General features: G+C 44.1%; 1 long non-coding RNA gene across 2 annotated transcripts in view; it reads right to left on the reverse strand.

Annotated features, from left to right (window-relative positions):
- Positions 1-1,351: 1,351 nt before the first annotated feature.
- LOC125916400 (uncharacterized) overlaps positions 1,352-26,148 on the reverse strand; it is a 544,336-nt gene continuing 519,539 nt past the window's right edge. For both annotated transcript variants that reach the window (XR_007455898.1, XR_007455897.1), the window contains 2 exons: positions 21,255-21,298; positions 1,352-6,590 (listed from right to left, as the gene is read on the reverse strand). This is a non-coding gene — a long non-coding RNA (uncharacterized LOC125916400). The remainder of the gene's footprint in view (positions 6,591-21,254; positions 21,299-26,148) is intronic.

Raw genomic sequence — 26,148 nt, forward strand, 5'->3', positions numbered from 1 at the left:
CATGGCATGTACTGCTCAGATCCTCCGTGGAGCCCAAGGACTCCCTGACCCCAGTCCTGGGCGGGCGACAAGGCCAAGTTCCTTCACTTCTCTGAGCCTGTTTCCCCTCCATTCAATGGAATACTGAGTAATCACCCACAAACTGTGTCTATTCCTAAGAACGGTAGCAAACGCAGGCTTTCCCTGTTCCTACGGCTCACCCCATCCTTCCTGCTGACAAGCTGACCCTCCCTTGGTCATTGGGCAGAACATCTCTTCCTGTCTGTGGTCTTCCCCGAAGAGAGCACAGCACTGTCCCAAATAAGGCGGCTAGTCTTACTTATTTTTCATCTTCCAAATTACTCTTCCCCCTAAGCCAGGGAAAGCGTGTCATTACCCTCTCTTCTACTTAACCTATAGATATCTATACGGTTTTCTCCAGAGCCTGCTGCGAAAGCCCTGTTTCAATTAACTTAAAATTCTTTCTTAATGAGGAGCATGAGATACTAGACATGTAAATTTGGAAGAGGCCTTGGAGATCTCCTAATCCAACCAGAAAATTCTACAGTCCAGGACACCAGGCCCTGAGAGCAGCTCTAAACGTACCAAGTCACTCAAATTAACTGAGGCGTGCAGACTTAACTCCATTTGCCCTATTCCCAGGCCAGGGCTCTTTCTAAAAAAAAAAAAAAAAAAAAAACCCACCTTTCATTTGTTTGTCTATTAATTCAGTTATTAAGCAGTGTTTGGTCATGCAATGTACATCTGTTGGTTTGGACTTCCCAAGGATCCTTCCCTTTTCCTGGTGCCCCCGGTTCCTTTCTGTTGGATGACTGCCCTTGCCCTTGGTCCCATGGGCTTGGGGGAACTGGCCTCCATACTTCTCACTCCACTACATACTGCTGGGGCAGCAGGAGTTAAGAGTCTGGCATGTACTATCCACTCTCCCCCATGCGATCCAGGGGTGGAAATGGGACCCAAGCATGCCAGCCAGCCCTCCTGGAGACTAACAGATGGATCTCAGGGGAGGAAGGGCCCTGCATCCCACCCAGCGTGTCCCCACGGAATGTTAACCCATGAGGGCGTGACTCTGCTTCAGGCTTGTCTCCTTCCATCTTCCCAACCCACAGAGACAGACAGCCTGCCTGCAGAGAGAAGCCAACGCACAGATGTCGGCGGCACCACACGATCAGAAGAAAGTGGGGGCCTAGCAGCACCGTGAGTGCTGTGGACCTCCCCCCCCCCCTTGGTTCCTCAAGGAGCCCCATCTTCTGAGGAAGACAGCCACCAAAAATCACCCATGACGAAAGCCATACAAATACAAATGATATCCGTCTTTCATGCTGATGCAAACTTGATCTTCAATCCACAAAACACTTCCACGAAACAAATATCATTAAGTGCATTTGGTGAAGTAAGGAAGGCTTTGAGAGGTTAAACGTCTTGCCCTAAATCTTACGTCCAAGATGGGAGTCCAGACTGACTTCAAAGCCAGAATGTTTCCCTTGTCCACACTTGCTTAGCTGTGATGGGGAGAAGGAAGAGGGTGGTGAGCCCAGAGGGAGCCTGGGACAGGAAGGGGGAAGTGAAGGATGCCTTCATTATGAATATGGACAGGGAATTACATCTTGAAGGAAAAGCCAAAGTGGATGTGGCCCCTGAACAGGGAGGGGGATGCCTTCAAAGGATAAGCCTACAGGTTGTAACTGACATGCACATCCTGTTTTATCATTTCCATTCCAAACTGCAAAGAGGCTTCTCCATGTTCAGACAGTGGTAATGATCAAAACTGTGTAGAAGTTACTTTTCAAAGAGACCCCCCCCCCACCTCTCTCTCTCTCTCTCTCTCTTTCTCTCTCTCTCTCTGCCTGTCTGCAATTCCTGCCAAAGGCACTGGAAGTTTGCAGTCTGAATTCCAGGGTGATCTGAGGTGACAGGAAGGCCCAGGCAGGCATGTATCTGTATTCCAGAGAGCCTTGCTGCAGCATTACTTAAAAGGCGTTCTGCAACCTTTTGCTGCTGCTTTCTTTAAAGGCTTGAGCAATTTCGATATTTTGGTTCAGTGTCACTATAGAAAAGCTTTACAATTCTAGCTCGGGAATTAGAAGATATATTTGTAATAAGAATTGCTAACCACTGTCAGCTGGCAGGCCCGTGTCCATGCATGAAAATGATGCCATTAGCTTTCACAAGGGTGGGCGAAACGTAAAGATCATGGATCATATAAGAGACTGAAGAGGAAAAAAACCCCTCCACACTCCGGGGATTTCTGGACGTCAGGGTGATAGGGCTAACATGCATGCATTTAGCCCCTTGATGAGGTAGAAAGCTCGATACTACTTGTCTCTGCAAATACTCATTTTTTCCCTGTATTTTATCTAACTGCTTTCTCCTATAATGTTGATGAATCACACAATTGCATTTTAATGAGGCAATTGCAAAATCTGAGAGACAGTGAGGGGGAAGGAGAAGAGAAGAGCCAAGGGAGACGGGAGCCGTCCCTGAGCACACAGGTCCCCACAGATCTGCGTAGGTCCAGGGCATGGAAGCGACACCCCGTGTGTCCCCGGCAGGAGAGCTGGCTCACCCACTGCATGAGCATGAAAGGGTTGCTCTGAACCAGGCAGGCTGGGTTTCAGTTCTTGCTAAGCCACGTGCAGGCCATGCGGCCTTTGGCAGATTGCACATATTCCCATTTCTGGTAGAATGTACTCCCTTGCAAATGGAGAGGGCATGGCTGTCTCTTGGCCACATCCCGGGTGCTAGCGAATGCAAGCGTCAACCATTCTTGCGTTCTTGAAGAGGACAAGTAACAACCCAACAGCACTGTTGGTGGGACGTTGGCAGGACGTCCCAATTGGTGGAACGAGGACAGTAACAACCCAACAGCACTGGCCTGGGAGAAGATCATATGGAATCACGTGGCTGAAGGGCCAGGCACACAGTAGGTGCTTTATTAATGCCTGTTCCTTTCATTTCTTACTCTCATTTATTGATCACTTTGATGAAGACAGGAGCTTATCTTTAACACCATCTCCTAGACAAGGATGAGAGTGAGGGGCAGAGGCTAGAAGACGCATCGAGGACAGAAGCTTACTGGGCACAGTGTGCCCTTAAGTCTGTCTGGCTCAGAGCTGTGTTGACTTTCCCTTCACCAGCTCTTTGCAAGTCAAAGACAGTAGCCAGGGTCAGAGTTGTGGAAATATGGGTTATCCTCATTATGAGAAACGTGCAGGTGGCAACAGGAAAGGTGTGGCCTGCTCCTTGACCCCACCTGTGGAGTACAGGAGAGGACAAGAGAGGTGTGTGGATGGAGAGTGGAGTGTGGGGGACAGGGGAGGGGACCAGACCTGAGGCCTCAGCAGAGATAGGAGAAGGAGGCCTGGGCAGTGCCACAAGCAGGACCTCACTTCGGCCTACCCTGTTCTGGGGACATGGGGGCAGGTCACACCGCTCTGTCCCCACTCAGAACCTACACCTGACGGATCAGGCCGGTGGTCCCTGTCCCCTTTCAGCACTGCCTTTGTGGATTACAAGTGGTCCCCTGGGCTGACTTCATTGCAATTCACCTTGTAAACGATTCTTTATTTTTGAAAAATAATTTCTTATTTAGGATTAAGAATATGGATTTGGAGACTCATCATAAAATAAAATGAACCCATAAATTTAAAAATAATTAACATTTGAAAGCTATTTTATGGTTTACGAAGCACTTTTCTCATATAATATCTCATGTGATACCCTTAAAAGGTTCCCTTCAAATCTGTATGGGCAGGTGAGAAGAAAAATGACACCCCCGAAAGTCAGCAATGGGTCTCAGCTTTCACAGCTGTTTTTGGCGGGTCTGAAGTTTAAGCCCAAACATCATGACCTAAAACCCAGCAGACATCCTACCAGCAAGGATCTCCTAATCAACGAAGGGAGATGATGTGCACCAACCAGGTGCAAGTCTATTTACAGCTGCACTGAGACCTCGCAATGACCCCACAATGCAATATTCCTCGAGTGTCGTCCTCAGGGCACCCACATGGCACCCCAGTTTCCCCAGGAGCTTGTTGTGATATAACCATCAGAGCCCATCCCAGACCTAGCGATTCAGCGTCTCTCGGGACAGGGCTGAGGATCTGCATCTTATTTGATGAGCTTCCCAGGGATTCTCATTGGAGAACCACTTTAGTAAGATCAGTGTGTATTGTCTCTGGCTATCCAGAATCGTGTCAAGTCCATGGAGTGTTAGATTGTGGGTCCAGTCTCTACTCTTCATGACACCTAAAGCCTGGGGCCTACCAAGAGTTGGTTCAGTGAGCATGTACAAAGCCCCACCAAAGGGCCACCCACTGTCGCTGATCACACTGACACACAAAGATGGCATCCATCCACTTCCTTGTTTCACTGGGTAGTTGCTGGAAGAAATAAGCTTAAAAGTTGAGGTTGGGGCAGAAAGAGGGGTCTCAGGGCTGAAGAAATTGTTGGGTCCGGATCTGTTTACAGAAGCAGTGACGGTTATTGGAGATAGCTCTGGAGAAAGTTCTGTTATCTAATCTGCCAATAATCTCTGAGGAGGTGTTATTATTATTATGCTTCTCCCTCGTTCAGAGCTGGGAACTCAGAGAACAGGAAAGCTAAGTGAGCCTACAGTGAACGGGAGGTGGAATCGAGCTATCTGATTTCAGAGAACACACTCTTGAGCCCAGCATAGGAAAAGCCCCCAGTCTCCCTTTGAGCTCATGAAGCAAGCACGCCCCAAACACCAAGTTCATGGGCTTAGTATCTTCTGTTCTTGTGACTGGTTCATTAGCAGTTTCCCATAAAAGTGACAATGTTAATAGCTATAACCTAATACGACAATGTAATAATCATTATAACAGCAATCAACATCGCCAAACACTTTAATGAATCACGGATGACTTTCCATCACCTTAAAGAAAAACACATTTGAGCAGCCATTTCCACGAGAAAACAAGAGACCCATCATGCTTAACCAGCTAATCTGTGGAAACGGGTTATCCTGCTTGGGGGCAGCCCCACGCACGGAGGGTTCTTGTTTCTGGTCAGAGGCAGGGTGCAAGCCAGCCAGCCCCGGACTTGACTGGCAGCTGAGGGTTCCGGGGGCGAGCACAAGATGTGGATTTAGAAGACAGATGGCTTCTGTCCTTCCTTCTAGCTCCTCCCTTCCTTCCTTCCTTCCTGCCATTCTTCCTTCTGTCCACTATCAGCCAGGGTCCCGTCAGGAGACAGAAGTCAACCCAGTTATGGGAACGGAAACCATTTAACGTTAAGAATTGTTCACTGGGAATCTAGTTGATAACTAGGCAGCCGAAAGGGTAAGAAAACCCCCAGGCGTCATGGTTCAACCCACTGCAGGAGACAGAGCCACCACTAGGGCTGGGAAGATGAAGACAGTTGGAATTAGGAGGCTCCGGGGACCATGGACAGGGACTCGGGCCCCTGCAGGGGGATGCCCGCAGGCCGGGGCAGGTATCGCCAAGGGGCGCATCGAGACCAGCGCTACAACTGTTGCAAAAACTGCCAAGTGTGGTCAGCTGCTGCCCCCGGGAGGCCCTGCTGCTGCCCGGTTCACAAGCCAGGCTGTGGCAGCACCGCAGGGTCAGGAACCTGAGGGCAGGCCTCGGAGGGAAGAGCCAGGGGGGAGGACAGGAGCCGCTGTATCCCCGCCCCAAAAGTACTTCCACACTGCCTGCTGTCTGGCTCTCTGAAAGAGGAAAGGATTTGGGGCATCAGGGAATTTGGGGTTTCCCGTACTTTGCCCACCGTGCCAAGACTCAAACCGCACACGCTATTGTCCTGACACACCCAGCAGTGGCTCTAGGCCAGTGCGTCTGTTATCTCGTTCACCTTTCCTCCAAGTTCCTGGGAATCAGATATCATCATGCCCACTGCAGGGTAAGCAGAATGCCACCCAGGGAAGCTGAGAAGATTCTCCAGAGCCACACAGCTCATCAATCCCAGGCCTGAAAACTTGCAAACAGCGCTTTCCCAGGAGGCCCTATCCCAATTCCACACATTTATTCTGACAGTCCCCAACATTTAGCAGGGATCATAGGACTTCTACTATACGCAGTGCCCTGTATGTGCTAGATACACACAGAGCATAAGGACATGAGACGTGGAACTGTCTGGAAAAAAAAGCATGTGACAGCTGTCAAACGGCAGCTTGATTGCACGCATCAAAACCAAATGCCCTAAAGTCTCTTCCAAGCCAAGGTGAGCTTAAGAGACGCTCTAGGAAAAAAGTCCCATCTTGCCAGATACATTTGGGAAATAGAACCCCTCTTGGAGGGTCATCATGCATGGTGACAGAGCAAAGACTCAGAGGGGAAAAAAAAGGCCTACAGTAAGAAATTTCAAGTGTTTTGCAAGATTATATGAATATGAATCTTGTTTGCCCACACATTTATTAATGTCCCACGGACGGTGTTTTGCCTTGCATGTCTGGCAATGCTTAATTCGAGGGAGGCAGGCTTGCAAGGGGCACGGGCGTGTACTTACCTTGGACCCACCGTTCAAGGTGGCCTCTGACCTCAGAGGCAGGGAGGTGAGGGTCTGCTGGGGATACAGGAGATCCAGAAGTTCGTGGGGGACACTTGAAGCTGAGGAGAGACAAAATCAGGAGTGTAACTGAGAGCGGATGCCCCGGGACCAGAGATGGGGATACATCACTGCTCGGAAAATGCGCTGATCATCTCAGACCGCAGCTAAAACCTAATGCCCTTTGAAACACTTACTGTGGAGCATCTCAGTCTCTTCCTGTGCAACGTGTATAACAAAGAATTAACACACAGAACATAAAAAAAAAAAAATAACAAACCTATAAGAAAAAGACAAACACCCCAATACAGAGTAAGCACAAGAAAGGAAGACAGAAGTATCAAAAGAAAAAAAAAAAAAAAAGAATGGCCCACAAACATAAGAAAATATACTCATTTTGACAGTAATCAGTGGAATGCAAATTAAAACAAGACATCTGTTTGGTGATTTTTTTTTTCCATCAGATTGGGAAAAAATTAGATTTGCTACTACTGAGAATGTTGGTAATACAAAATGGTCGGGCCATTTGGGAGGGCAACCTGGCATTTTCTGTTAAAATTTAAAATGCACATACTCTGTCTCAGCAATTTCACTTCTTAGCATCTACTATAGATAAATGCACAAGGAGTTGTGAGTCCGTTCACTGCAGCGTTGTTAGTGAGAGCCACAAACTTCAAACAGCCCAAGGTCTCACACCATGCCAACATACAATGCCAAAGGGAGCCAGGTCTGAATATACTGACATATGCATTGAAAAGGTGACACCTCAGTCTGTACAAGATAAAGATGTGCACATTTACACACGCAAAATGATAATGGTATAAAAATTCGAGAAAAGGCCTGGAAGGACACGTCTCAATCTGATGCCAGTGGCTGCCTCTGGAGATGGGGGGAGGCCTTGGGGTACAAAGGGCAAAGGAGGCTTCGGCCTCCTTTATCTGTGGTGTCTGAAGTTTTGCAATGACAGTGTGTTTGCGTGTTGCTTACATACTTTTTGAAGAAAAGCAAGTTTATGGGAAATGAAAAACTAGTATATGACATGAAACAAGGACAGACATCTCTTGCAGGGGACACAGCAGAGAATAGAAACATCTATCAGTGAATGCAATGACTCTTCTGCTTCCAGCAGCTATCAGTCCATTTAGTACTGATGGCTTCTGCACGTGGGGAGGAAATAGCTTTCCTGGAGCACCTCCTGGGTACCAGACCCAGTGCTCACCACTCTGTACACACTCGCTCATCTATTGTTACCAAAACCTTATGAGGGCAGCCTCTAGAGAGGAGGAAGTACCCCGGAGGTTGTCTCGACAAAGCCTCGACTGAAATCCAGATGCGCCTGAAGACACATCACAAGGTGTGATGGTTCATCTTATGGGTCAACGCAGCTGGGCTCAGGGATGTTGGGAGTAGGTGAAACACTATTCCTGGGTGTGTCTGTGGGCTTCCCAAAAGAGATTGGCGTATGAATCAGCAGACTAAGTAAAGAACTCCCCACAGAAGGGGGTGGGCTTCATCCAATCTGCTGAGGGCCTGAGTCAAAGAAATAGGTAGAAGAAGGGAGAATCTACTCTCTGCTTGAACTGGGACATCCCTCTCTTCTTGCCCTCAGACACTGGTGGTCCTCTTTCTCAGGCTTCTGGAGAACTAGATGTCAGACTGTGGGACTTCTCGGCTTCCAAAGTCACATGAGCCAATTCCTATAATCTCCATATACAGTTGACCCTTAAACAGCACAAGGGCCAGAACTGTATAGATCCACTTACAAGTGGATTGTTTTTTGATAAATACAGTACAATAAATCTATTTTCTCTTCCTTTTGATTTCCTTAACTTTTTTTCTCCAGCTTACTTTATTGTAAGAATATAGCATGCATATGACATACAAAATATGTGTTAATCGACAATTTATGTTATCAGTAAAGCTTCTGGCTCAACAGTAGGTATTAAAAGTTTGGGGGGAGCCAAAAGTACATGAGGATTCTCGACTGTGCAGGGTGACAGGGCCCCTAATCCCTGTATTGTGCAAAGGGAAACTGTGTGTGTGTGTGTGTGTGTGTGTGTGTGTGTGTATGGATGGATGTGTATGTAGGTTTATATATGTATTGTGTACATATGTATATATTTCCTACTGGTTCTGTTCCTCTGGAGAACACTGATTCACAGTCTTTCCAAAAACAACCTTTATTATTGAGCTATGTATACATATGTCCATGTATATTTTCCTATAGTCTTTCAATCTCTCTATCTCTATAATCGTAAATAGTTGTATTTACACCAGTGGTTCTCAATTAAGGATGATTTTGCCCCTCAGGGGACACTTCGCACTATCTGGAGACATTTTTGATCATCACAACTGAGGGGAGAGGGCTCCTCCTGGCATCTGGTGGGTAGAGGCCAGGGATGCAGTTAAACATTCTACGATGTATAATACAGCTCTCACAACAAAGAATTATCCAGCCCCAAATGTTAAAGTGCTGAGGTTGAGAAACGTGGTCTTTACCTATAAGAATTGCTTGAAATCAGACACCCTCAGAAAAGTCTGGCAAGGTCAGCATGAAATGCCCAACTTATATTTAGTCCCTAAACCCAGGTTTGGCCAGTTCCCAAGGCCAGATAATATACGGCAATGAAAAACTATTGCTCACTGCCCTCTGGACCAAAGCCAGTCAAGTTCTCTGTGGCTTCCTGTGAAACCAAATAGGAGGGCAGCAGGGTCCAACCCAGTGAAAGATAATGCAGCTGAGGCTGAGGTAAAAGGTCACGGAACAGGTGAAAATAGTCCCTTTGATATTTCTCACCCAGAAAAAAAGCTTATGGAATTCGTAACCAATTAGACCAGAAAAGTACAAAGAATATTAGTAAGTAAACAGAAATGTCCCATTTTATATTTGGATTTTTTTTTCTTATCAGATGGCATTTCAACTTGAAGATGTGTTTAGATAAATAGGCTTTCAGAGTATTTATCAACTCTCCTTTTGGTGTAAATTCTTCCCGTCTTGTTTTCAAGTCATTTCCAGTAGTGAAAAGGTGCCAGTGATAATTAAAACCTAATTCTATCCCCACAGTCCTTAAAAAAATAAAAAAAGAATATGATCTCCTATAAAGCTCTCAGAAATAATCAAGTCTCCACATCCGCCCATGATAACGTGATTTCAAATGGATAAGGTTTGCAGAAGAACTACCCAGAAATGTAGTGAAATTAATTGCTGTTTTTCACGAAGCAGCTTTAAAATGCAGTAATTAATTGACCTACTGCTGGAGACAGTTTCCTCATAGTTAATAACCACTCTTCCCAGACATGAGAAAGACAGATTGCTTCCATTTGAAAACAGTCTCCACTAAAACCAAATGATGGAAGAGATGGCCACATTTTCTGGTACGTGCACCATAACCAGATGGGGTTTCATGAGCTGCTGTTAGTCTTTTAGCCCAGTGAGGGGAACCCGCATCATTGGTCCTGCAAGACGTGTTTCTGTGATTCCTGAGTCTGAGACACCTGTCAGTCCACTGACTGGTGTGTATCCAGAGGGAGCCTGCTCTTGGAAATCGGTGTCTTGTCCCATGGGAGGCAGCGTGGTGTTGCGGCCAAGCCTTGCTTTTCCTCATCTGTCTAATGGGCAGAGCAGAGATGGGAAATGGGTTCCCACCTCTTCCCTCTCACACTGACGATCACTGTGATGTATAAGGGCAATGAAGCTGGGAGGGAGCAGTCAGGTCAAAGTCACAGAACTTCTGCAGATTTCCCCATGCCTCCACTTGTGAGCAACTCTGAACCCCCACCCACACAGTGCTGTACCGCCCTCGCCCTCCTCTCTGCTTCTGGCGTCCTGTGGGGCTGACCTGTTTGGACTGCACCAAGGGACTCACTTGGCTTCTGGCAATCCCTTTGGGTGTGGCCAGCGAGGAGCCCCGCAGGAAAGACTTGGCAGGGGTAGGCGAGTGAGGTCACGGTACCTTTTCTTCTACCATTCACCCCCCTTCTCCGTCCCCCTTGTGCAGATCTGCCTCAAGTTGGCTCCAACTGCCACGGCTCCTGTCTTGGCACCCCTCTTCTTGCCAACCTCTCCTTCCAGATGCTGTCCACCTTCCCTCTCTTTGCCTTTATAGGCCCAGGGTGACAAGGATAACAACCCCTCCCCACACCGTTACTAGTCCCGGGGCACAGCACTCCCCCTTGGGGTTTCTGTACACCCAGGCACATGCTTATAAAGAAGGCCTTTATCAAACCCCCCTCCAGATGCACGACTTGAGTAGGCTCTCCTTTCCTGCTCTGGACTGACCTTCTCATGTCTCTCTCAACCTGACCTCAGCTGGGGCATTTGCTTTTCTATAACCTTCCAGGGCCTCGCAAGCAATTTCTCTTCATGAATCTGTCTACACCCAAAGTGCTCTCAGGACCACACAGGATTTAAAGTCTGTCCCAGCCCCCGGGAGTGGCAGGGAGAACCAGAAGCTAGAACCAGAAGTAAGCTAGAGCATAACTAACCACTATCGCTCACTTTGGGGGTGGAGGAGTCAGAACCCCCTCCCCCCATCCCGGAGGCCAGAGGCAGGCAGTGAATTCTGACTTGGTGCACACGTGGGGTCAAATTGAGATAAATTCACCCAGAGGCAGACAGACTTGCTTGTCAAGGGGTTTGGATGCATCTTTCTCCCGAGTGAGGAGGTGAACTCAAAGTTTTCCAAAATCCCTCTTAAAACCCTAGCTCCATGTATCACATTCCTTGAGTCAGGATTCACGGCTCAGGGTTTAAGGTGACTTTCCACTCCTCACAGTCTGGAGGGAGAAAAACTAACTAGTTCTGTTTGTTCGTCAGTCTGTTCTGTTTTATTTTCTCTTCCGTCTTTGGCTGGAGCATGAAAACAAAAGTTCCTTCTCTCTTACTCAGGGTGAATGCTGAACCGTGGTGGCTCCTTTATCCAAATTTCCCTCAAGAGAAAAGTAGCACACCTATTTGGGTCCTGATCCTTCTCCTGACCCTCCCCCCACCCCTTCTCCTTCCTTTTCTTTCTTATTCATTTTGCAAAGAAAGTCCATGATACCACCCCCACAACAACACCCAGTAAAGCGCTCAACAGAAGAGCTAAGACGTATGGCTCCCAGAACAACTAGAGCCCTCCCGCCGTCCATCAGGTGTGGCTATTTTATTTCAAATTTAGGGCTCTCACATATCTCAGTATAACTACAAAAACTGTCCATAAAAGTCTCTTCTTGTCCTTGAGTGGTCAGAGCGACAAATGACTGATTACCCCGCAAGCAGATTCTCAGCCCATCCTGTGCAGCTGGAGAGAGAAGACGATGGAAGCGTGCAGTTAGGAAGCCCTGCATGCAAACAGAGTCCGGTGGCCTGGCTGGAGGAGGTGGTCCCACTGCAGTAACCTGCTCACCTACACAGAGGCATCCTGTGTCTCCTTGCCCCATGACTGTCTAAACTACATTTCAAGGCATGGAAACAGCTGAAGAGAGACTTCATGCCATCAGCATCCCTGAAGCTATGGTTGGCTCTGGGAAGGAAGCTTTGAAGAAGGTACAAGCCCAGGGTGTTTACTGAATTTGAGAACAACTGGGGCTGTGGCAGAGGGGTCATCCCAGGAATCTTAGAGGAAATGTCCTGTGTTAATCCTCAGGTCTAGTCCTTCCAACTATTCCTACAACTGAGACAAGAGGTACCAGGTCTGTTAAAACAACAGTTACCCCATCTTTGTGAATGAATCCAGAAAAAGCCCAATGACCTTAGCACACTGGCATTCTACAGATACTTCCGAGGCTTTTGTGCAAATGTGTACCTCGATCAACACGTTAGGATGACTTTACACACAGAAACACCTGAATAACTAAATCAATGTACTATACAGAATGAGCATAAATAACGATAGAGGACCCAGGAATACATGTATATACTGTATGTGCATAGGAATACACATGTAGAAAAGAGAGCAAGATAGACAGGTAGATAGAGTTGATTGATAGATGACTTGGTAGATTCAGAGACTGGTTTTCCCAAAGATTCTTTGGGCAATAGAATCTGTTTGATTTTGAAAATGTACTTTCAATCCATATCATTAGCCCAACAATATATGATCCTACACTCTTCAGTGTATGCTGTTTTGCTAGTTTGTCTTTTTGTATTTTGATTGAAAGTTGTATCAAATAGGGGCACCTGGGTGGTTCAGTCAGTTAAGCATCTGACTTCAGGTCATGATCTCATGGTCTGTGAGATAGAGCCCAGCGTCAGGCTCTATGCTGATGGCTCAGAGCCTGGAACCTGCTTTGGATTCTGTGTCTCCCTCTCTCTCTCCCCCTCCCCCCACTCATGCTCTGTCTCCCCTCATCTTTCAAAAATGAATAAACGTTAAAAATTTTTAAAAAAGAAAGTTATATCAAATATACATAGCCTGTGATATTACTAACTTAGAAGTACATATTCATATTTTGCCTGTGCTTTAAGATGATTTATGACTCACAGAAACGATCTGATCTTCAATGGTATGACAGAAGCCATCAATGGAATTGCCTGCCACGTTAGACAGGATGTTTTCATTTTCTTCCATGGCAATTGGTCTCTTCAATTAATTATTGGGTTGTGGGTTTTTTTTACCCAATTTCAGTTATTTCTATTTCTTCCCTAATAAATTTTATCAATAATTTTATTAATGTACTGACCTAGAGTGTGTACATTTTAATTGCATTCTCTTATTTTTAAGCCTTCTCTATATTTGGAGTGATCTAGTCTCTAATTTTCCTTAAGGATAAATGGTGATTCTTATTTTTTAATAAGATGATAAGAAATTGATCTAGTTGATTGGTTTATTTATTTTTGATAGAGGGCAGAGAGACAGACAGACCTAGACACTGGGCTAACTTAGTTCTTTTATTTTCTAATTATTTCCTATTTTAGTTTATTTCTATTCTTATCTTCATCATTTGTATTTGCCTAGTATCCCCAGGGGTTTTGGGTTCTCAGTCTAACATCTGAAAGAGACTGATTAATTTACTTTTATTACTTCTTATTGACTAAGGAATTGACTTCTGTTATGACTTTGCCTTGGAGTAAAGCTTTGGAACTATAACTTGTGTTCACAATAAAATATTCTTACTTTAATATTATTTCTAAATAATTACTAACTTAGGTCCCATTACTCTTTAACCAAAAATTAGTTAGAGGGGAATTTTAATTGTTATTATTGTTTTGACTTTTATTTTTCATCTGTATTTATCTGACATTAAATTTGAAGAGTTGATCTTATAAAATACCCCCTATAAGGAATGTATCATGCTTATTCTTATGGCTTAGCATAAGAGCAAATGTTATCAATCTTCCATGAAAGCCTAAGGAAATATTTTTATTTTAAAATATGAATGTTATTATTTTATTTAAATTTGTCTATGTACTTATGTATTTTGAATCTCTTCCCTGCCAAGGATAAGAGCGGTATGTCTCAGCCTCCCAAAACAAACACGTGTCTGTAAATTTCCCATTTTATTTCGAACATTTTTAGCCTTATATATTTTGATGCTATGTAATTCAGCAAATAAATTTTCATGACTATTTTATCTTCACTGTGGATTGTAAAATGACATTCTTTGTCTCCTTTAATATTATTCAGCCTGGAATAAAGTTTGTTGGAAACCAATGTTGTCAGCGCTGGTTGCTCTGTTTTTGCATTTCCTCGATAATGTGTTTTATCCAATTTTTCCAACGTCCTTTGTCTTTTTGTTGTACGTAACACCAGGTGGGAATTTACTGTTGAACATAGTAAGAGAAGTTTGGTCTTCTCATTGTTGGAGAATATTGTTAATTATATAGAATCTTTTAAAAGGGTCTAAAAACATCAACAGAAGCCTCTCCCGGGCAGTCCAGGAACCTCTCTCTGTGCGGTTTCCTCTGGGATGCAGAGCTGTGAACTATCAGCCCTTCACATCATTTTACTCCTGCCTGCTGGTGAGAATGTGCTGCTTAAGCAAGCACGCCTGTAGGCTATAGAAGCCATTGGGCACTCTGAAAACATAGGCAAAATGAGAGAGGTATGTAAGACGTGACTCCTAGGGAAAATCCCAGTGTTTACAATAACAATATTATCAATCAGGTACTTCTTCGTTTATTTTTCTCCCCACTGCCCTCTTCTCCTGTATTCTCAACATAACAGTGGAGCTCTAACAGTGTTGAGCTGGCAGGGGGATAAGATCACAGGAAACTACCTATAAGATCTTATAGATTTTAGGGAGCATCCTCTCTGCCCAAGGCAGGCTTAGATGAAAACGTTGCCTGTCTGCAATGCCAGATGTCAGGGTCAATACTAACTGCCAAGAGATCTGCTCTAAGCACTGTCGATGTACTTAAACACCTGTGCCTCAGTTTACTCATCTATTAAAAAGGATTCAATGAGGTGCATAAAAAGTGCTGACAGCAGATTCTTGGCATATAATAACTAAGACGAGAATCAGTTAATGTTTTATTGACTGACTTGATCATCTTGTTTTATATCAGCTTTTCGTATTGCTTGACCATTTCCTTCTTTAACCACATTTTTAGTTTTTTGGTCTACATTTTGTTTTTGCTTATTTTTTTTCCCAGCAGTTTGGAAGGAGGTGTTTTATAAATTTTGCTTTGCTCTGCATTGCTTTTATATATTTGAGTCATTTTTTTCTCTGATTCACAAGATTTCACATCAACTCTCACCTCCTTGTAAGATGAGCAACGTAGTGAGTTTGTGTTTTTCACCTCCCTTTCATAAACCCATTTCCTATTAGATTAGTACTGGACGATTGAGAATCATCTCTTTGAAGAATTATATTTGCATTCAAATTAGAAGGATATTTACAGTTTTTGACTTTAAATTCATTCTTTTCTTTGCTTGTAACCATCCTTTTCATACCATGGCTTCCCATTCTTGAGTCTCTAATTTCAAGTCAGTATCAGTGTGTATAACTCATATTCACATTCTTTCCCCCCACTGAATAAGATTTTAGGGGAAATTTATTTTAAAAGTTTTTCAACCTGTTTTTTGTTTGTTTGTTTGTTCATTTTGTGTTTGTGTAGGTTTTCTGGAGATTTTTGTTCTGTTTGTCTTTTGCTTTTGGCCCTTACTGGCGAATGGGCATTTGGCTGGTTTTCCCATTCTTGAGTCACATGTTTTTCTCTGAAAACACTGTACCAGTCACTCTATTTTCTGGAATTTGCCATGGTATTCTAGGTGTAAATCTTCTTTTCATTATCTCTTCTTATAATACAGTGGGGATGTTTGATCTCCGTATTTGGATCCTTTCAGCTTTAGAAAATTGTATCTAATTATACCCTTGATGATTGTTTTCTTTCCATTGCTCTTTTAATCTTCAGAAATATCGAAAATTTATGTGTATTATATCCATTCTCTGCCTCTCTATCCTTTTCTCATCTTTTTATTTGTATTCCTGTGACACATATTGAATGCTCAATAAATACGTAAGAAAGAAAGAGAGCAGGGAGGGAAAACGGGAAGGAGGGATCTATTTAGCGGACATGTTTTGAATTTATCCTAATCAGCTTGGATTTGACTTTCTGATCATTTCTGTCTTAACTGTGGGTAGGGAGCCATTTACCTCCTATTACTCTTGCAATCTTTTCTTGTATCCTGAGCTTCATATTTTCATATGTTTGTGTTATTTTTGAAATGGCTTCCAAAGACCGTTTTAGGACCCGTCTTCCCGTATTTTACCAAACATTCTCTCTGTTTCCTCCACACCTCACTTTGACAACAAATGATTTTCGGGGTGATGTTATTTTTCTTTCCTACTGTAGTACTTCCCATTCACTACCACTGACTTGTTTTGTGATAAACGTTCTTGAATGATGCCACACGGATTTGCTCGTCCGCAGGAGTGTTCTTCCACTCAGGTACTGCGGGACCAAGGTGAGATCCTCTCCTAATCCATCTGTTTGGTTCTCTGACATGTGAAATCAATGAATCAATGAAACACAGAAGTCACGTTTATTGTCAGCACTGCTGCCAGGGACTTTCCTGTCTCTGCCCCCACACAGCCCTTTCCATATAGGAATTATGGTCCCTGAGATGTAAGGGGGCCCTGTTCACCCTCATTGCTTGTCTGAATTTCCTTTGACTAGGCACCAGTAGGATGGAGCAAGATATGGGGGAGTCAACTGACCCTTCCAGAAGAATAAGTGCTTTAAATAAATGACTATTTTTATGATTGGTATAAATCCTGAGTCTCTGAGCCAGATAAAGAGAGTGTGAAAATGTGTGTGTGTGGGGGGGGGGGAGGGTGTATGTGTGTGCAGCGGGTGAAGTGGAGAATAAAATTTCATCCTCCATACTTTATACATGCAAAATACACTTCTGCAAACTACTGCTTTTTCTCTCCACTCACTTTAATTTAGTATCTGTTAAATCCAAGGATATATTTTTTCAGATAGGAAATTAACATAGACGACAAACCCCCTGAGGACAGGGACTATGTACTTACTTCCCCCAGTGAATCCCATGGCCTAGCCCATATATAAGACTGAATGAATAAATGAGGGATTAAATAAAGGTTGGGATGGACTGAAACAGCCCCACATTTTTTTTATTACGGACAATCTTCTCCGTATCTTTCTATTTATATTGGTTTACAAATATATTTTTCAAATTATTAGATTAGAAAATTATTCCTACCAGCATCCAGCATATGGTAATGATTGTAAGGGGAATTTTTTATTAGTCCTCTTTGTAAATTTCAATTTCAATTATTTCAATTTCTTATATGTGAGAAGTGTTGAAATTAACAGAATTTAGTTCATATAATGTCAAGGAGTTTGGTATGCACATGAAAAATTACCGTGACTGTTACAGGTTTTTTTCTTTTGTTTTGTTTGGTCAAAGTCCCTAAAAGACAGTTGGAGAACAAGGGAACAAAAAAGCCCCCAAATCCCATGACCGAACGCAGCCATTATTTAACATCTCCATATGTTTCCTTCCAGGCCCTCTTCTCAATGTTGAGCCTTGTGGCTGTGGGTGGAAAGGGATTCATCAGCCAAATCCTACCGGGAGGGTCAAATCGTGGTATTTAGGAAGAGGCGTGAAATCTATACCCCTGTAGCTGAGACACTCCTTTTATTATTTGTATTTTCCCATTTTGAAAAAATAATTGCTGCTGCCAAACACCCTCCCCAGCACTACACCCCATGGCAATCAAAGGAACCGAACCATATCAGGGTGCAGAAAACAGAGGGGGTGCACAGACAAACCAGAGAAGTAGCTGGATATGGTGGAACACAATGGAGGAAAGCAGAATGCCCTTAGAACGTGATTTATAATAAGTTGTGTTGTTCACATTCTATGAATTTAACTATTTCTAGTTGCAGGAACCTAGAAAATCCTGCATCCCATAGTCCTCAGCCTGCCCCACAGAAATGTGACCTTGGGACAAGTCTACATGTGTCCAGAATGGCATGGGAAGAAGAGAGCTTGGATAGCGAAAATGAACAAAGTGAGAAAAAACAGATAAATGTCTTGGAGGAAATTGGAAGTTTTTATCCAGGCCCTGCTTTGTAACATTCAAAGGTTATGTGAATCATGGGTATGCCAACCGTCTAAATATCTCCATAAAATTTTCATTTCAGATTGAGTTCAACCATGCTGACCCACCCTCTGACTCCTTTATGATATCCTCAGTTCAAACACACCCTTCACCCTCCAAGTCCCGTACAACACGCTCTGTCCATCACAGAAATCCAAATCAGGCTCAGACTAATGGGAGACAGATTCTGATACTCAATGAGGACAGAGCAGAGGAAAGGCCGACTCCCCACCTCACGGAAGAGGGCTCTTTCCAGATGCATTCCTGTGTGACTGTGCTAAGTTTCAGACGTTATTGGATATTTATTAGATGGGTTCCTTTTTTACCGTTAAGCATTTTAACATGCGTTATATAACATACTTTGCTTCTTATTTTCACTTACAATGATATAATCAAGTATCTCCATTTTATTAAATGGCTGTTGTAACTACCATTTTAAGAACTGCCTGATGCCCCGGGCACTATGCACGCCACCGTCTATTTCTCCCAGGGTCAAAGATCTAGACAGAAGAAGTTACTTTGTAAAATCCCAATGTGGACTATTCACTGGAAGGACTTAATGATTTACACCAAGGGTTCAGATGTTTTGATACTTTGTGAAGACAGATGTCTCCCACCCAAACCAGGAAATGTACCATTCAGAGTCCTGTGTTTTATTGTCGCTTTTTTTTTTTTTGGTTTTTAGCACTACTAACAAACTCTCTGTTTTTCTGTTTATAGACAACAACTCCTTAAGTAATATAGTAATTAAGTAAGTAGCTACTTTATATAAAGCTGCCAGGGGTTCGGGGTATCACTTCAGAAAGGGGCATGGAATAATAAAAACTATGAGCCCAGCCACACACACTTCTTCTGGGGTCAGTTGTTGGATATTTTGATTTTAATTCATAGCAAGAGGTCCTCTGGCAGGGCCCGGTCCTGGAAGCTGACTGACGGAATTGAGGGGATTTAAGAAAGAGGAGGAAGGCTGTAACCAGAGCCCAGAACGCCTTCTCTTTTTAAAACAACAATAAATGATGACTCTTCTCTTTCATATATATATAAGGCTTGGTAATTTCTGAGTAAAATAAATTCAAAATAAGATGTGCAGCCATGTGAAATACCTTTGGTTAAGCTGTCCTATGAATGACTAAATTCAAGACACAGATGTGAGTGTATATGTATGTGTGTGTGTGTGTGTGTGTGTGTGTGAGAGAGAGAGAGAGAGTGTGTGTGTATGTGTGAGAGAGTGAGTGTTTGTGGGAGACAGAGAGGAAAAAAAACACATGTATTTAATATGAACTAGGTAGAAATAAAGATAATGCCCTTCTGTTCCATACAAGGGAGGATGGATTGGAAGTGGAAGCCATCTGTCCCCAGTGAAGGGTATTTTACCAGTGACATTGTTTAAGAAGTCGGTTGTGTTGGGGCCCCTGGGCAGCTCAGTCAGTTAAGTGTCCAACTCTTGATCTTGGCTCAGGCTGTGATCTCACGGTTCATGGGTTTGAACCCCGCATCACAGAGGCTGCTTGGGACTCTCTCTCTTTCTCCCTCTGTCTCTGCCCGTGTGCTCTCTTGTGCTCTCTCTCTCAAAATAAATAAATAGACATTAAAAAGAAAAGTCAGTTGTGTTATTACTTTTAAAGCTCTATTGCAACACACACACACCACTGTCTGTACTCGGGACAGAACATTCGCACTTGCCAAACCTGATGTGCCACCGGTCCCCTCAGAAGCACCTTATCACCCTTACAAAACAAAATCAGCTGGGGTAGTGGTTATAATTCCACTTTACAGACGAGGAATCTAAGACTCAAAGAACTGAAGCAACCTGCCCCCGGCCATGTGGCTCATAAGAGGCCAACTCAGGATTTGAACTGCATACATTCGGAGTCAGAAGACTACATCCTGTGAGACACGCTGACTGCATATTTATGGTGGCTAGAGCTTTTATTCACAGAGAGAGAAAGGGGAAAAGCAAGAAGAGTAAGAGGGGAAAAAGAGAGAAACACACACACAGCGAGAGTGAGAGAGAGAGAGAAGTTACAGACTGGCCATTTTTACAGTTTTGGGCCTAAGATCTTTCCCTTCTTGCCTGATAATATTTAAAAAAAAATTTTAGGGGCGCCTGGGTGGCTCAGTTGGTTAAGCGTCCCACTTCGGCTCAGGTCACGATCTCGCGGTCCGTGAATTCGAGCCCCGCGTCGGGCTCTGTGCTGACAGCTCAGAGCGTGGAGCCCGTTTCAGATTCTGTGTCTCCCTCTCTCTGACCCTCCCCTGTTCATGCTCTGTCTCTCTCTGTCTCAAAAATAAATAAACATTTAAAAAAATTTTTTTTAAATAAATTTTAAGCCAGAAGTGTTATGTTGAAGTCCTACCCCTAGTGCGTCAGGATGTGACTGTATTTGGACACGGGGTCTTGAAAGACATCACGAAGTTAAAATGAGGTGATTATGGTGGGCCCTAATCCAATGTGACCAGGGATCTTGTAAAGAGGAAATTCTGACACAGAGGAGATACAGGCACCGAGGGAAGAAGATGTGCAGACCCAGGGAGAAGATGATCATCAACCACCCGAGAGCCAAGGAGAGAGACCTCAGGAGAAACTGCTCCAGACGTCACCAAGCTCCTGGACGGTCCGCCTCCAGGAGAAAAGAAGCGTCTGTTCTTCGAGCCACACGGCCTGCGGTATTCTGTTATTATGGCAGCCCCAGCACACACACACTCTGTCAGACTCACATGGAGGCAGCACGTCTGGGGGGCTGTCCCATGCTGACACTGACAAAGCCGCTCTCCCCACGTGACCTGTTAGCGGGGCCCTGCCACCTCCGCAGGAACAGGGTTCCAGGATCAGGCCAGGACCCACTGCAGAGACGGGACTGGCTCCAAATTAACATTTCTGCTAGGGCACGACCCCACCTTTCTCTTTTTTTCTGTGTCAAGCCGACGTTTCCCAGGAAGTTGGATTAAACGTGCGCTGGCAGCCTTTGGCAGAGATGGGCCCTCGTACGGGCGCTGGTGAATCGGGGCCTTAACCAAACACGAAATGACAGAACTGTTTCCAGCGGAGGGCTAACTGAGCCAACTCAAGACAAACACAACGTATTTTGGCATTGCTTTTGACAGATGGAAACAAAACAAACATTAGCAACCGGACTGCAGCTAACAATATGCAAAATTAAAGAAGATACCTTTTTAACTTCGTCTGGGAGCCCACCGGCTTTTCTTATAAAATCTGCCGAAGAAAAAAGAAGACAGAGCTGTTAATCTCATTACACAACCAGTTAGCACATGCAAACAAGGGAAATTAAAAGTCTTTGCATTCAGGGGAGGAAATAGATATTTGACACATATATTTATTAAGGAGACTGGACTGGAAAATAGCACTGCTGTATTAATCAGAAATGGTGTAGGAAATACTTAAATAATATAACAGAATATGCACAGACAGCATAAGCTGCTTACAAATGGAAGCCTAAGGTCCAAGTATTTTTATTTGAAGGTTAAATTTTCAATTAATTTTTTTCAGCTTGTTGCCATCTCTTCCAAGCATCACTGTTAATTGCCATAAAACAATACCTCTCCCTGTTTAAATTCTGGACATGGAGGCCAGAAGCCGTCAGCCATCTAATGAGCATCAGCGTATTGCGGCAGAAATCAAAACCACTCTGTAAGAGCTGAACCAAAACATCAGGCCCCGAGAAGTCAACAGATCGGTTAAAGCCCCTTTTTCCATTTGCTCAGTTTTCCAGAAGTTACATTTATAAGTTCCAGCCTGTCACTGGAAAGTACAAATAGAAGCCTTCTTTTATTGGAATTTCCATACATCCCAACTTCGGGGATTTGTGGCAGCCAAGGGTCTGTATGCCCACTTACTTGCTGGCTCACCAGAGAAGGAACCTGACGCTTTCTTTTTCTTTACGATGGAACAATATACATGTCCCGGTGTAAATGGGCTTATTCACTTCTGCTCGGTTAACCGGCACTGCAGGGCTCTCTTCTAGGCTGAGATCCAGCCCATGTCGTGTGGGATGACACGAAAACAGACTTTAGAAAGCACTGGTTGGAGAGCTGAGGTTGGAAATAAGGTTTCATCTTGACTTGAAGACAGGATTAGAATGAAGGTTTGGAGCATAAATACATTCATATAGGTTTGGGCTGGAAGACCTCTGTGTTGAGAGTCAGAGTTAACTTTGGAAATGATTTTAGGTTGAGAATAAAGGAGAAAAATCGCATTGAGGATAAAACGCATAACACTGCATTTAATTTAAAATGGCCTAGCATCCTAGAAAAAAAATGGCCTTTTCTAATAAGGCAACTTTACTTTGTAACCCAGCACCACCATTTACTGCTTATGTAACTTTGTATAAGTCACCTAAACCCTCAACCTCAGTTTCTTCAGCTGTAAAATGGGAGTGATAACGTCTACTCCATACCTTCTTGAAAAAAGCAATAGAGAGAAATGAATAGATAATAGGTCAATCTTGTTCTCCCTTCCTCCTAGGGGACGTGTGGCATTGTTTGGGGAAATTTTTGATACCAGAGGCTTGGGTAGTGAGTGCTACTAAAATCTAGTGGACAGAGGTTCAGTATTATGCTATATACCCCGTAACAATAGGACAAACCCCCAAGAATTATCTTTCCCAAAATGCCAGTAGTGCTGATACTAAAAAACCCTGAATTAGATATAAATAGGCAGATGACAGAACACAGATAAAAAGCTAATTTTTTAGCCTTTGGGGAGGAATGTATAGATCATCTATAAATTTACAGGTAGATCAATGAATACAATGATGAGAAATATTCTGACATGGGATACTCTAGACATTCAACAAATGTAAATAAGTTTTTATTAAATCCGAAGAGAAGATTAACAACATCATGGTTGGGATGAGGTTACAGATGGTGCTAAGCGTGAAACAGTAATGTTACTGATGGAAAAATGCCACCATCGTGCCGGGTGCTTGGTATTTTTGTCACATTTAAGAAGGGGGTCATCTGAGTCTAGGGCTGGGGTTCGTGTTAGAGCTACAGGTCCAGAGAAGGTTGGGATCAGGGCTGGCAGACCCTTCCCAACAAGCAGCCAAAGCTCACTAATTATTTTGGCAACATGCAGACAGTCTCTCCAGTGCCAAGCGTCTAAGTCCCTATTCGGAGTCCCTGCAGTTCCATAGGAGAGGGGCAGACCCGATGTGGCCTATACATGTCAGGGCGGCCCGCCCCATATTGCCCACTTTCTCAGGCAATGGTATTAAGATTATCTGGAGTATTGTGATGACCCAGTTCTATCCCAGTCTTTGTATCCAACTCCATGAGGAAGGAGCAGCAGTGGCTTAAGAGATCGGGATCTCATGTTAAGAGGAGATGCTAGGAACACGCCAATATTAAACCCACTTTGAGAAAAGGCAACTGTTTGTTCAACTCATATTTAAGAGAATAAGAAGTGTATGAGGTTCAAGCCAATGTCTATACCCTGTGTTCAATCTGCAGGAGTATTGGGCACCTCCAGAATCTAGGAGAGCAGGGCCTTTGAGAGATAATAGGAGGGCTGGCCACCTGCAGTCACACCTTCACATCTTCCTGTCAGGAAAGTGGGTCAGCATAATCACACCACAGTGTGAGAAGATAAATCTGTAACGTCATCATACATATGAACAAAGAGACAGTGTTCTGGCTGGAGAAAGTCTGCTTGAACAGAAGTGAGTTTTCTGAGTGGAGCAGGCTAAAGGGGAGAAAAAAAATAGACTGGAGCACTTGGGTGGCTCAGTAGGTTAAGCATCGGACTTTGGGTCAGGTCATGATCTCACAGTTCGTGAGTTCGAGTCCCACATTGGGTGAGCTTGAGCCCCACTTCGGGTGAACATAAGCCCTGCTTTTCTCTCTCTCTCTCTCTCTCTCTCTCTCTCTCTGCCCCTCACTCACTTGCGCCCTCTCTCTGAAAGAAAGAAAGAAGAAAGAAAGAAAGAAAGAAAGAAAGAAAGAAAGAAAAGGAAAGAAAAAGAAAGAAAGAGACTTGACAATGATTCACCTGCAATGTCCTGGCTGAGAGTCACTGAATCTGGGAAACAGTAGCAAACTGGACCATAAATGGGCATCTGCAATAAGTGGCTGGTTTGGTATGTGGGCCCCTTCAGTGGCCAGTGCGAGCCATCCTTGATACTGTTGATCACCCCAGGTTCTTACACCATGCCCAGAGAGTGGGCTCCAGATGGCCAACAACCTGCCAGATATTCAGTGCAGAAGGTGTGAGCTCTCATAGGGCAATGTAAACCTTCTTGTTCCTGGGAAGGTCAGTTTCTTCATTAGAAATTCAGAATGGACTTTGGTTCCAACATGTCTCCCCAATCTGGATTCCCGTGCAATTCCATGGGCTAGAGGTCTGACGTTCTGCCAGCAAGTTTTAGTGAGTAAAGGAGAACTTAAATTTTGAACCACCGTAACCTTGCCGTCTTACTTCCGGCAGGCTCCCAACGCGTGCACGCACACACGCGTGCTCACACTTAGACAAAATCTACACACCATAACATTTACCCATTTGAAGTGAGAAATTCAATGATTTCTTTCATAGTAAACTTTCACCGAGGTGCAACCATGACCACAATTGCATGTTAGAACATTTCTAACAGCTCGCAAAGATCCTCCTTGTACTCTTTTGTAATTAACCCATTCCCACCTTCTAGTCTCAAATGACCACGGGTCCATTTTTTTGACCCCCAGGACTTGCCTTTTAGGGGCATCTCACATAAACAGAATGATACATCAGGCACTTCTCTGCCTCTGGCTGTATCCGCTTAGCACAACGTCCCCTGAGATGTGTCCGTGCTACAGCATGTATGCTACTCCACTCCTTAAGTCTAAAAACGGTGTTTGATTGTGTGGGTACACCCCATTTTGTTTACCTGTCCATCTGTTGAAGGACGTTTGTGTTGTTTCTACTTGTTAGCTATAGTGAATAACGTGGCTATGAAGTTGGTTTGGTTTTCATTTTCGTTTTTTGCTTGGGGCAGCTATGAAGCTTTGTGTACAAGCTTTTGTTTGGATGGATGTTTCCATTTCTTTCTTTTGGGTAGGTACCCAGGAGTGGAAAAGCTAGGTCACTTCGTAAATTTATGTTTCCCACGGTGGGATCTTGAGCAGCCCCTGACCCAGCCTCCTCCTCAGCGTGGTGCAGGCTCATAATGGGATAGCCTGAGAACCTAGCTACTATGAGTTGATAGCATTCATTTCCTGGGAGATTTTGAAGTTTTTGAAACCGTACCCAGCTTTAAATGGAGGACGACCTTGTAGCAGCCACCTGAGATTGCTATTTCAATCAGAGGAGTCTCTGAAACAAGTGAAAGCGTCTTGAAGAGTTGATAATACGATATTACTGCCGTCATTAGCGTTACCCATTTGTCGTCTGCGATTTGAAACGGTGGGGTTTTAAGCTCCATGGTAGGATCAGGAAGCAGCTAAAATCTAATGCAATGAACCCTTGACTCTGATGTTTGGTCTCAACACTCCCACTTCCCAGTTACGGGACCTTCCCCACAGTGATGTGCCTTCCCAAGCTTTAATTGCTTCGCTTAAAAAATGGGGCCACCAACCTCATCTCTCAGGGTTTCCATAGGATTAAACAAATTGGCAGCACATTTAATCTGGTCCTGTGGGGCTGTTGGGTGGTTAAATTACCTGACCCTAATTTTAATCTAGAAAGTCTGTGTATCTCAAGGGAAACCTCCAAGAACTAAAATATGCAGCAGGATAGGCCACATATGATTCTGAGAGCAATTCCAATGGGGGTGGGGGGCTTTCCTGCACCAACCAATTCTCGGACAGCACCTGGGTGTCCTGCAATGTAACTAAATTCTGACACTATCGACCTAGAGATAGCATCAGATCCCCCAGGTTAAGGGTTAGTCCTACAGGACTCCTCCTATCCCCTTTAGACACCAGTCACAAATCCAGATTGTCACCTGTACTTCCGGTCTACTAGCTATAAATGAGACATTCCAATGATCCCCTCCTAGGGTTTGATTAATTTGGTTCACAGAGCTCAGAGAAATATGTTATTCACCAGATTACCAGTTTATTGTAAAAAGATAC

This window comes from Panthera uncia (assembly GCF_023721935.1).
Source record: "Panthera uncia isolate 11264 chromosome E2 unlocalized genomic scaffold, Puncia_PCG_1.0 HiC_scaffold_20, whole genome shotgun sequence".
Lineage (NCBI taxonomy): Eukaryota > Metazoa > Chordata > Mammalia > Carnivora > Felidae > Panthera > Panthera uncia.